Consider the following 12,420-nt stretch of genomic DNA (forward strand, 5'->3'; position numbering starts at 1 on the left):
TTTGAGGCACAGTACGTTTTTTGCTAAAAAAGATTATAACCAAGTTGTAAGTTTTTTGCTAGTGTGTTAAACATGTCTGACTCAGAGGAAGATATCTGTGTCATTTGTTCCAATGCCAAGGTGGAGCCCAATAGAAATTTATGTACTAACTGTATTGATGCTACTTTAAATAAAAGTCAATCTGTACAATGTGAACAAATTTCACCAAACAGCGAGGGGAGAGTTATGCCGACTAACTCGCCTTACGCGACAGTACCTGCATCTCCCGCCCGGGAGGTGCGTGATATTTTGGCGCCTAGTACATCTGGGCGGCCATTACAGATAACATTACAAGATATGGCTACTGTTATGACTGAAGTTTTGTCTAAATTACCTGAACTAAGAGGCAAGCGTGATCACTCTGGGGTGAGAACAGAGTGCGCTGACAATGCTAGGGCCATGTCTGATACTGCGTCACAGCTCGCAGAGCATGAGGACGGAGAGCTTCATTCTGTGGGTGACGGTTCTGATCCAAACAGATTGGACTCAGATATTTCAAATTTTAAATTTAAATTGGAGAACCTCCGTGTACACTAGGGGAGGTCTTAGCAGCTCTCAACGATTGTAACACTGTTGCAATACCAGAGAAACTGTGTAGGTTGGATAAATACTTTGCGGTACCGGCGAGTACTGACGTTTTTCCTATACCTAAGAGACTAACTGAAATTGTTACTAAAGAGTGGGATAGACCCGGTGTGCCGTTCTCACCCCCTCCAATATTTAGAAAGATGTTTCCAATAGACGCCACCACTCGGGACTTATGGCAAACGGTCCCCAAGGTGGAGGGAGCAGTTTCTACTTTAGCTAAGCGTACCACTATCCCGGTGGAGGATAGCTGTGCTTTCTCAGATCCAATGGATAAAAAATTAGAGGGTTACCTTAAGAAAATGTTTGTTCAACAAGGTTTTATATTACAACCCTTTGCATGTATCGCGCCGATTACGGCTGCGGCAGCATTTTGGATTGAGTCGCTTGAAGAGAACCTTAGTTCCTCTACGCTAGACGACATTACGGACAGGCTTAGAGTCCTTAAACTAGCTAATTCTTTCATTTCGGAGGCCGTAGTACATTTAACCAAACTTACGGCTAAGAACTCAGGATTCGCCATACAGGCACGCAGGGCACTGTGGCTAAAATCCTGGTCAGCTGATGTTACTTCTAAGTCCAAATTACTTAATATACCTTTCAAGGGGCAGTCCTTATTCGGGCCCGGTTTGAAAGAAATTATCGCTGACATTACGGGAGGTAAGGGCCACGCCCTACCTCAAGACAAGGCCAAGGCTAAGGCTAGACAGTCTAATTTTCGTCCCTTTCGGAATTTCAAAACAGGAGCAGCATCAACCTCCACTGCACCAAAACAGGAAGGAGCTGTTGCTCGTTACAGGCAAGGCTGGAAGCCTAACCAGTCCTGGAACAAAAGCAAGCAGGCCAGGAAACCTGCTGCTGCCCCAAAGACAGCATGAACCGAGAGCCCCCGATCCGGGACCGGATCTAGTAGGGGGCAGACTCTCTCTCTTCGCCCAGGCCTGGGCAAGAGATGTTCAGGATCCCTGGGCACTAGAGATCATATCTCAGGGATACCTTCTAGACTTCAAATTATCTCCCCCAAGAGGGAGATTTCATCTGTCAAGGTTGTCAACAAACCAGATAAAGAAAGAAGCGTTTCTACGCTGCGTACAAGATCTGTTAACAATGGGAGTGATCCATCCGGTTCCGTGGTCGGAACAAGGACAAGGGTTCTACTCAAACCTGTTTGTGGTTCCCAAAAAAGAGGGAACTTTCAGGCCAATCTTAGATTTAAAGACTCTGAACAAATTCCTAAGAGTTCCATCGTTCAAAATGGAAACTATTCGGACAATCTTACCCATGATCCAAGAGGGTCAGTACATGACCACAGTGGATTTAAAGGATGCTTACCTTCACATACCGATCCACAAAGATCATCACCGGTATCTAAGGTTTGCCTTCTTAGACAGGCACTACCAGTTTGTAGCTCTTCCATTCGGATTGGCTACGGCTCCAAGAATCTTCACAAAGGTTCTGGGTGCCCTTCTAGCGGTACTAAGACCGCGAGGGATTTCGGTAGCTCCGTACCTAGACGACATTCTAATACAAGCTTCAAGCTTTCAAACTGCCAAGTCTCATACAGAGTTAGTTCTGGCATTTCTAAGGTCGCATGGATGGAAAGTGAGCGAAAAGAAGAGTTCTCTCTTTCCTCTCACAAGAGTTCCATTCTTGGGGACTCTTATAGATTCTGTAGAAATGAAGATTTACCTGACAGAAGACAGGTTAACAAAACTTCAAAATGCATGCCGCGTCCTTCATTCCATTCAACACCCGTCAGTAGCTCAATGCATGGAGGTGATCGGCTTAATGGTAGCGGCAATGGACATAGTACCTTTTGCACGCCTACACCTCAGACCGCTGCAATTATGCATGCTAAGTCAGTGGAATGGGGATTACTCAGATTTGTCCCCTACTCTGAATCTGAATCAAGAGACCAGAAATTCTCTTCTATGGTGGCTTCATCGGCCACACCTGTCCAGGGGAATGCCATTCAGCAGGCCAGACTGGACAATTGTAACAACAGACGCCAGCCTACTAGGTTGGGGCGCTGTCTGGAATTCTCTGAAGGCTCAGGGACTATGGAATCAGGAGGAGAGTCTCCTTCCAATAAACATTCTGGAATTGAGAGCAGTTCTCAATGCTCTTCTGGCTTGGCCCCAGTTAATAACTCGGGGGTTCATCAGGTTTCAGTCGGACAACATCACGACTGTAGCTTACATCAACCATCAGGGAGGGACAAGAAGCTCCCTAGCAATGATGGAAGTATCAAAGATAATTCGCTGGGCAGAGTCTCACTCTTGCCACCTGTCAGCAATCCACATCCCGGGAGTGGAGAACTGGGAGGCGGATTTCTTGAGTCGCCAGACTCTTCATCCGGGGGAGTGGGAACTTCATCCGGAGGTCTTTGCCCAAATACTTCGACGTTGGGGCAAACCAGAGATAGATCTCATGGCGTCTCGCCAGAACGCCAAACTTCCTCGCTACGGGTCCAGATCCAGGGATCCGGGAGCAGTTCTGATAGATGCTTTGACAGCACCTTGGAACTTCAGGATGGCTTATGTGTTTCCACCCTTCCCGCTGCTTCCTCGATTGATTGCCAAAATCAAACAGGAGAGAGCATCAGTAATTCTAATAGCACCTGCTTGGCCACGCAGGACTTGGTATGCAGATCTAGTGGACATGTCATCCTGTCCGCCTTGGTCTCTACCTCTAAGACAGGACCTTCTGATACAGGGTCCATTCAAACATCAAAATCTAACTTCTCTGAAGCTGACTGCTTGGAAATTGAACGCTTGATTTTATCAAAACGTGGTTTTTCTGAGTCGGTTATTGATACCCTGATTCAGGCTAGGAAGCCTGTTACCAGAAGGATTTACCATAAAATATGGCGGAAATACCTATACTGGTGCGAATCCAAAGGTTACTCCTGGAGTAAGGTTAGGATCGCTAGGATATTGTCTTTTCTACAAGAAGGTTTAGAAAAGGGTTTATCAGCTAGTTCATTAAAGGGACAGATTTCAGCTCTGTCCATCTTGTTACACAGACGTCTGTCAGAAAATCCAGACGTCCAGTCCTTTTGTCAGGCTTTAGCTAGGATCAAGCCTGTGTTTAAAGCTGTTGCTCCACCATGGAGTTTAAACTTAGTTCTTAACGTTTTACAGGGTGTTCCGTTTGAACCCCTTCATTCCATTGATATAAAAATGTTATCTTGGAAAGTTCTGTTTTTAATGGCTATTTCCTCGGCTCGAAGAGTCTCTGAGTTATCAGCCTTACATTGTGATTCCCCTTATCTGATTTTTCACTCAGACAAGGTAGTTCTGCGTACTAAACCTGGGTTCTTACCTAAGGTAGTCACTAACAGGAACATCAATCAAGAGATTGTTGTCCCATCCTTGTGTCCAAATCCTTCTTCAAAGAAGGAACGTCTTTTACACAATCTAGATGTAGTTCGTGCCCTCAAGTTCTACTTGCAGGCAACTAAAGATTTTCGCCAAACTTCTTCCTTGTTTGTCGTTTACTCTGGACAGAGGAGAGGTCAAAAAGCTTCTGCTACCTCTCTCTCTTTTTGGCTTCGTAGCATAATACGTTTAGCCTATGAGACTGCTGGACAGCAGCCTCCTGAAAGAATTACAGCTCACTCCACTAGAGCTGTGGCTTCCACTTGGGCCTTTAAGAATGAGGCCTCTGTTGAACAGATTTGCAAGGCTGCAACTTGGTCTTCGCTTCATACTTTTTCCAAATTTTACAAATTTGACACTTTTGCTTCTTCGGAGGCTATTTTTGGGAGAAAGGTTCTTCAGGCAGTGGTTCCTTCTGTATAATGAGCCTGCCTATCCCTCCCGTCATCCGTGTACTTTTGCTTTGGTATTGGTATCCCAGAAGTAATGATGACCCGTGGACTGATCACACATAACAGAAGAAAACATAATTTATGCTTACCTGATAAATTCCTTTCTTCTGTTGTGTGATCAGTCCACGGCCCGCCCTGTTTTAAGGCAGGTAAATATCTTTTAAATTATACTCCAGTCACCACTTCACCCTTGGTTACTCCTTTCTCGTTGTTTCTTGGTCGAATGACTGGGACTGACGTAGAGGGGAGGAGCTATATGCAGCTCTGCTGGGTGAATCCTCTTGCATTTCCTGTTGGGGAGGAGTTATATCCCAGAAGTAATGATGACCCGTGGACTGATCACACAACAGAAGAAAGGAATTTATCAGGTAAGCATAAATTATGTTTTTGTTCTGCTTAACCCCCCCCCACACACACACACACTTTCTTCCACACTTTGTATTATGAGAGTGACCTAGTTTTATCACTATCCTTTGTGTACACAAATCTTATAGACTTGTTTGATCATTCAGATTGTGATAAACCCATTTCCTACTCTTATCCATTTCCTGAGCTCACTTTCATTTGTTAAATGGGGGCCTTAAACTCTTTAAGATTGTTATTCTAGAAACTCATTTACAGCTATACTTAGATAACCTACACAGGGGAGACAAGATAAGATAGCAAGCTTTTAAACCAAGGGAAGCCTGTGTTACACCATGACAGCACTCATTATATTATAAACAATACAACTTTACACTTAACAATATTTAAACAACTAATACAATTTAGTAAAAATGACCTCTTCATATTATTATCAGGCTAATCTTTTTTTAATACATTTATTAAATGGGCAGTTTACCCTACATGTTTATCCCCTTTAGGGCTTGATTACAAGTGGAGCTCTAATTTGCCCGTTTGCGTGCAAGCGATAAATAAGCAGCCATTAAAAGTAGTTGGTTACTGCTACCACAAGCTCACAGTAGCAATTAGCACTTAACCAGAGATTAGTGCTCCACTTGTAATCTGGCCCTTAATTAGTTCCCAGTGATACATTTTACCTGCTGGAGTGTAATAATTTGTTTTCAAATAGCTCCTTTATCTTTATTTTGGCATTTAAATAGCTGGAGCCCTATATGGCAGCAGTTTTGCAAGAATGTTATCCATTAGCAAGAGCACCTGATCACAGCACTATTCCTTTGTTTGTGTACATAAAGTGATAAAATAAGGAAATTTGATTTTCCTGCAAGCTCAAGCAATTTTAATGGGTAATGGTTTCAACTAACAAAAACTGCTATGTGATATACAAAAGTAAACATAAAGAAGCAATGTCTCATTCATTTTATACCCTACAGAGGGTATAACAAGTCATTTTATATTACACTGTCCCTTTAAGTGTTTCATGCCACTTTACTGTGTAGCAATTCTACATGTGGTTTCTTTACATTTAAACTTTCTAAATGCTTCTAATTAATTTTCAATAAAAGTTCTTTTTTTGTAATGTTATCAAACATACTTTTGAAAACTTTTTTTTTTAAATTAAAAACATTATTTAACTTGTTAAACTTCAGTTGTCTGTAAAATGCTTTCAATCTGCTTTTTCTAAACACATTGTAATCATTTTAATACAACAAAGCTTTTCACAAACTTGGCTTTAGAAAACTCACTAGCAAAAAATGTACTGTAATTCACTCAGCAGATTAGGTTATGTTAGCTCACATATAACTGATTGGTTTTAGTAGCCTGTAACAGTATATCACACATATAACTGATTGGTTTTAGTAGCCTGTAACAGTATATCACACATATAACGTATTGGTCTTAGTAGCCTGTAACAGTATATCACACATATAACGTATTGGTCTTAGTAGCCTGTAACAGTATATCACACATATAGCGTATTGGTCTAAGTAGCCTGTAACAGTATATCACACATATAGCGTATTGTTCTTAGTAGCCTGTAACAGTATATCACACATATAACTGATTGGTTTTAGTAGCCTGTAACAGTATATCACACATATAACTTATTGGTTTTAGTAGCCTGTAACAGTATATCACACATATAACGTATTGGTCTTAGTAGCCTGTAACAGTATATCACACATATAACGTATTGGTCTTAGTAGCCTGTAACAGTATATCACACATATAGCGTATTGGTTTTAGTAGCCTGTAACAGTATATCACACATATAACTTATTGGTTTTAGTAGCCTGTAACAGTATATCACACATATAACGTATTGGTCTTAGTAGCCTGTAACAGTATATCACACATATAACGTATTGGTCTTAGTAGCCTGTAACAGTATATCACACATATAACGTATTGGTCTTAGTAGCCTGTAACAGTATATCACACATATAACGTATTGGTCTTAGTAGCCTGTAACAGTATATCAAACATATAACATATTGGTCATAGTAGCCTGTAACAGTATAGCACACATATAACGTATTGGTCTTAGTAGCCTGTAACAGTATAGCACACATATAACGTATTTGGTCTTAGTAGCCTGTAACAGTATATCACACATATAGCGTATTGGTCTTAGTAGCCTGTAACAGAATATCACACATATAACGTATTTTTCTTAGTAGCCTGTAACAGTATATCACACATATAATGTATTGGTCTTAGTAGCCTGTAACAGTATATCACACATATAACTTATTGGTCTTAGTAGCCTGTAACAGTATATCACACATATAACTTATTGGTCTTAGTAGCCTGTAACAGTATATCACACATATAACTTATTGGTCTTAGTAGCCTGTAACAGTATATCACACAAATAACTTATTGGTCTTAGTAGCCTGTAACAGTATATCACACATATAACTTATTGGTCTTAGTAGCCTGTAACAGTATATCACACATATAACTTATTGGCCTTAGTAGCCTGTAACAGTATATCACACATATAACTTATTGGTCTTAGTAGCCTGTAATAGTATATCACACATATAACTTATTGGTCTTAGTAGCCTGTAACAGTATAGCACACATATAACGTATTGGTCTTAGTAGTCTGTAACAGTATATCACACATATAGCGTATTGGTCTTAGTAGCCTGTAACAGTATATCACACATATAACGTATAGGTCTTAGTAGCCTGTAACAGTATATCACACATATAGTGTATTGGTCTTAGTAGCCTGTAACAGTATATCACACATATAACGTATTGGTCTTAGTAGCCTGTAACAGTATATCACACATATAGCGTATTGGTCTAAGTAGCCTGTAACAGTATATCACACATATAGCGTATTGTTCTTAGTAGCCTGTAACAGTATATCACACATATAACTGATTGGCTTTAGTAGCCTGTAACAGTATATCACACATATAACTTATTGGTTTTAGTAGCCTGTAACAGTATATCACACATATAACGTATTGGTCTTAGTAGCCTGTAACAGTATATCACACATATAGCATATTGGTTTTAGTAGCCTGTAACAGTATATCACACATATAACGTATTGGTCTTAGTAGCCTGTAACAGTATATCACACATATAACGTATTGGTCTTAGTAGCCTGTAACAGTATATCAAACATATAACGTATTGGTCATAGTAGCCTGTAACAGTATAGCACACATATAACGTATTGGTCTTAGTAGCCTGTAACAGTATATCACACATATAACGTATTGGTCTTAGTAGCCTGTAACAGTATATCACACATATAACTGATTGGTTTTAGTAGCCTGTAACAGTATATCACACATATAACTTATTGGTTTTAGTAGCCTGTAACAGTATATCACACATATAACGTATTGGTCTTAGTAGCCTGTAACAGTATATCACACATATAACGTATTGGTCTTAGTAGCCTATAACGTATTGGTCTTAGTAGCCTGTAACAGTATATCACACATATAACTTATTGGTCTTAGTAGCCTGTAACAGTATATCACACATATAACGTATTGGTCTTAGTAGCCTGTAACAGTATATCAAACATATAACGTATTGGTCAAAGTAGCCTGTAACAGTATAGCACACATATAACGTATTGGTCTTAGTAGCCTGTAACAGTATATCACACATATAACTTATTGGTCTTAGTAGCCTGTAACAGTATATCACACATATAACGTATTGGTCTTAGTAGCCTGTAACAGTATATCACACATATAGCGTATTGGTCTTAGTAGCCTGTAACAGTATATCACACATATAACTTATTGGTCTTAGTAGCCTGTAACAGTATATCACACATATAACGTATTGGTCTTAGTAGCCTGTAACAGTATATCACACATATAACGTATTGGTCTTAGTAGCCTGTAACAGTATATCACACATATAGCGTATTGGTCTTAGTAGCCTGTAACAGTATATCACACATATAACTTATTGGTCTTAGTAGCCTGTAACAGTATATCACACATATAACTTATTGGTCTTAGCAGCCTGTAACAGTATATCACACATATAACGTATTGGTCTTAGTAGCCTGTAACAGTATATCAAACATATAACGTATTGGTCATAGTAGCCTGTAACAGTATATCACACATATAACGTATTGGTCTTAGTAGCCTGTAACAGTATATCACACATATAACTTATTGGTCTTAGTAGCCTGTAACAGTATATAACACATATAACGTATTGGTCTTAGTAGCCTGTAACAGTATATCAAACATATAACGTATTGGTCATAGTAGCCTGTAACAGTATATCACACATATAACGTATTGGTCTTAGTAGCCTGTAACAGTATATCACACATATAACGTATTGGTCTTAGTAGCCTGTAACAGTATATCAAACATATAACGTATTGGTCTTAGTAGCCTGTAACAGTATATCACACATATAACGTATTGGTCTTAGTAGCCTGTAACAGTATATCACACATATAACGTATTGGTCTTAGTAGCCTGTAACAGTATATCAAACATATAACGTATTGGTCATAGTAGCCTGTAACAGTATAGCACACATATAACTTATTGGTCTTAGTAGCCTGTAACAGTATATCACACATATAACGTATTGGTCATAGTAGCCTGTAACAGTATATCACACATATAACTGATTGGTTTTAGTAGCCTGTAACAGTATATCACACATATAACTTATTGGTCTTAGTAGCCTGTAACAGTATATCACACATATAACTTATTGGTCTTAGTAGCCTGTAACAGTATATCACACATATAACTTATTGGTCTTAGTAGCCTGTAACAGTATATCACACATATAACGTATTGGTCTTAGTAGCCTATAACGTATTGGTCTTAGTAGCCTGTAACAGTATATCACAAATATAACGTATTGGTCTTAGTAGCCTGTAACAGTATATCACACATATAACTTATTGGTCTTAGTAGCCTGTAACAGTATATCACACATATAACTTATTGGTCTTAGTAGCCTGTAACAGTATATCACACATATAACGTATTTGTCTTAGTAGCCTATAACGTATTGGTCTTAGTAGCCTGTAACAGTATATCACACATATAACGTATAGGTCTCAGTAGCCTGTAACAGTATAGCACACATATAACTTATTGGTCTTAGTAGCCTGTAACAGTATATCACACATATAACGTATTGGTCTTAGTAGTCTGTAACAGTATATCACACATATAACGTATTGGTCTTAGTAGCCTATAACGTATTGGTCTTAGTAGCCTGTAACAGTATATCACACATATAACTTATTGGTCTTAGTAGCCTGTAACAGTATATCACACATATAACGTATTGGTCTTAGTAGCCTATAACGTATTGGTCTTAGTAGTCTGTAACAGTATATAACACATATAGCGTATTGGTCTCAGTAGCCTGTAACAGTATATGACACATATAGCTTATTGGTCTTAGTAGCCTGTAACAGTATATCACACATATAACGTATTGGTCTTAGTAGCCTGTAACAGTATATCACACATATAACTTATTGGTCTTAGTAGCCTGTAACAGTATATAACACATATAACGTATTGGTCTTAGTAGCCTGTAACAGTATATCACACATATAGCTTATTGGTCTTAGTAGCCTGTAACAGTATATCACACATATAACGTATTGGTCTTAGTAGCCTGTAACAGTATATCACACATATAACTTATTGGTCTTAGTAGCCTGTAACAGTATATAACACATATAACGTATTGGTCTTAGTAGCCTGTAACAGTATATCACAAATATAACTTATTGGTCTTAGTAACCTGTAACAGTATATCACACATATAACTTATTGGTCTTAGTAGTCTGTAACAGTATATCACACATATAGCATATTGGTTTTAGTAGCCTGTAACAGTATATCACACATATAACGTATTGGTCTTAGTAGTCTATAACGTATTGGTCTTAGTAGCCTGTAACAGTATATCACACATATAACTTATTGGTCTTAGTAGCCTGTAACAGTATATCACACATATAACGTATTGGTCTTAGTAGCCTGTAACAGTATATCACACATATAACGTATTGGTCTTAGTAGCCTGTAACAGTATATCACACATATAACGTATTGGTCTTAGTAGCCTGTAACAGTATATCACACATATAACGTATTGGTCTTAGTAGTCTGTAACAGTATATCACACATATAGCGTATTGGTCTTAGTAGCCTGTAACAGTATATCACACATATAACTTATTGGTCTTAGTAGCCTGTAACAGTATATCACACATATAACGTATTGGTCTTAGTAGCCTGTAACAGTATATCACACATATAACGTATTGGTCTTAGTAGCCTGTAACAGTATAGCACACATATAACGTATTGGTCTTAGTAGCCTGTAACAGTATATCAAACATATAACGTATTGGTCATAGTAGCCTGTAACAGTATAGCACACATATAACGTATTGGTCTTAGTAGCCTATAACATATTGGTCTTAGTAGCCTGTAACAGTATATCACACATATAACTTATTGGTCTTAGTAGCCTGTAACAGTATATCACACATATAACGTATTGGTCTTTGTAGCCTATAACGTATTGGTCTTAGTAGTCTGTAACAGTATATAACACATATAGCGTATTGGTCTCAGTAGCCTGTAACAGTATATGACACATATAGCTTATTGGTCTTAGTAGCCTGTAACAGTATATCACACATATAACGTATTGGTCTTAGTAGCCTGTAACAGTATATCACACATATAACGTATAGGTCTTAGTAGCCTGTAACAGTATAGCACACATATAACGTATTTGGTCTTAGTAGCCTGTAACAGTATATCACACATATAACTTATTGGTCTTAGTAGCCTGTAACAGTATATCACACATATAACTTATTGGTCTTAGTAGCCTGTAACAGTATATAACACATATAACGTATTGGTCTTAGTAGCCTGTAACAGTATATCACACATATAGCGTATTGGTCTTAGTAGCCTGTAACAGTATATAACACATATAACGTATTGGTCTTAGTAGCCTGTAACAGTATATCACAAATATAACTTATTGGTCTTAGTAACCTGTAACAGTATATCACACATATAACTTATTGGTCTTAGTAGTCTGTAACAGTATATCACACATATAACGTATTGGTCTTAGTAGCCTGTAACAGTATATCACACATATAACTTATTGGTCTTAGTAGCCTGTAACAGTATATCACACATATAGCATATTGGTTTTAGTAGCCTGTAACAGTATATCACACATATAACGTATTGGTCTTAGTAGTCTGTAACAGTATATCACACATATAGCGTATTGGTCTTAGTAGCCTGTAACAGTATATCACACATATAGCGTATTGGTCTTAGTAGCCTGTAACAGTATATCACACATATAACGTATTGGTCTTAGTAGCCTGTAACAGTATAGCACACATATAACGTATTGGTCTTAGTAGCCTGTAACAGTATATCACACATATAACATATTGGTCTTAGTAGCCTGCAACAGTATATCACACATATAGCGTATTGGTCTTAGTAGCCTGTAACAGTATATCACACATATAGCGT

Source organism: Bombina bombina, chromosome 9 (genome assembly GCF_027579735.1).
Source record: "Bombina bombina isolate aBomBom1 chromosome 9, aBomBom1.pri, whole genome shotgun sequence".
NCBI classification, from domain to species: domain Eukaryota; kingdom Metazoa; phylum Chordata; class Amphibia; order Anura; family Bombinatoridae; genus Bombina; species Bombina bombina.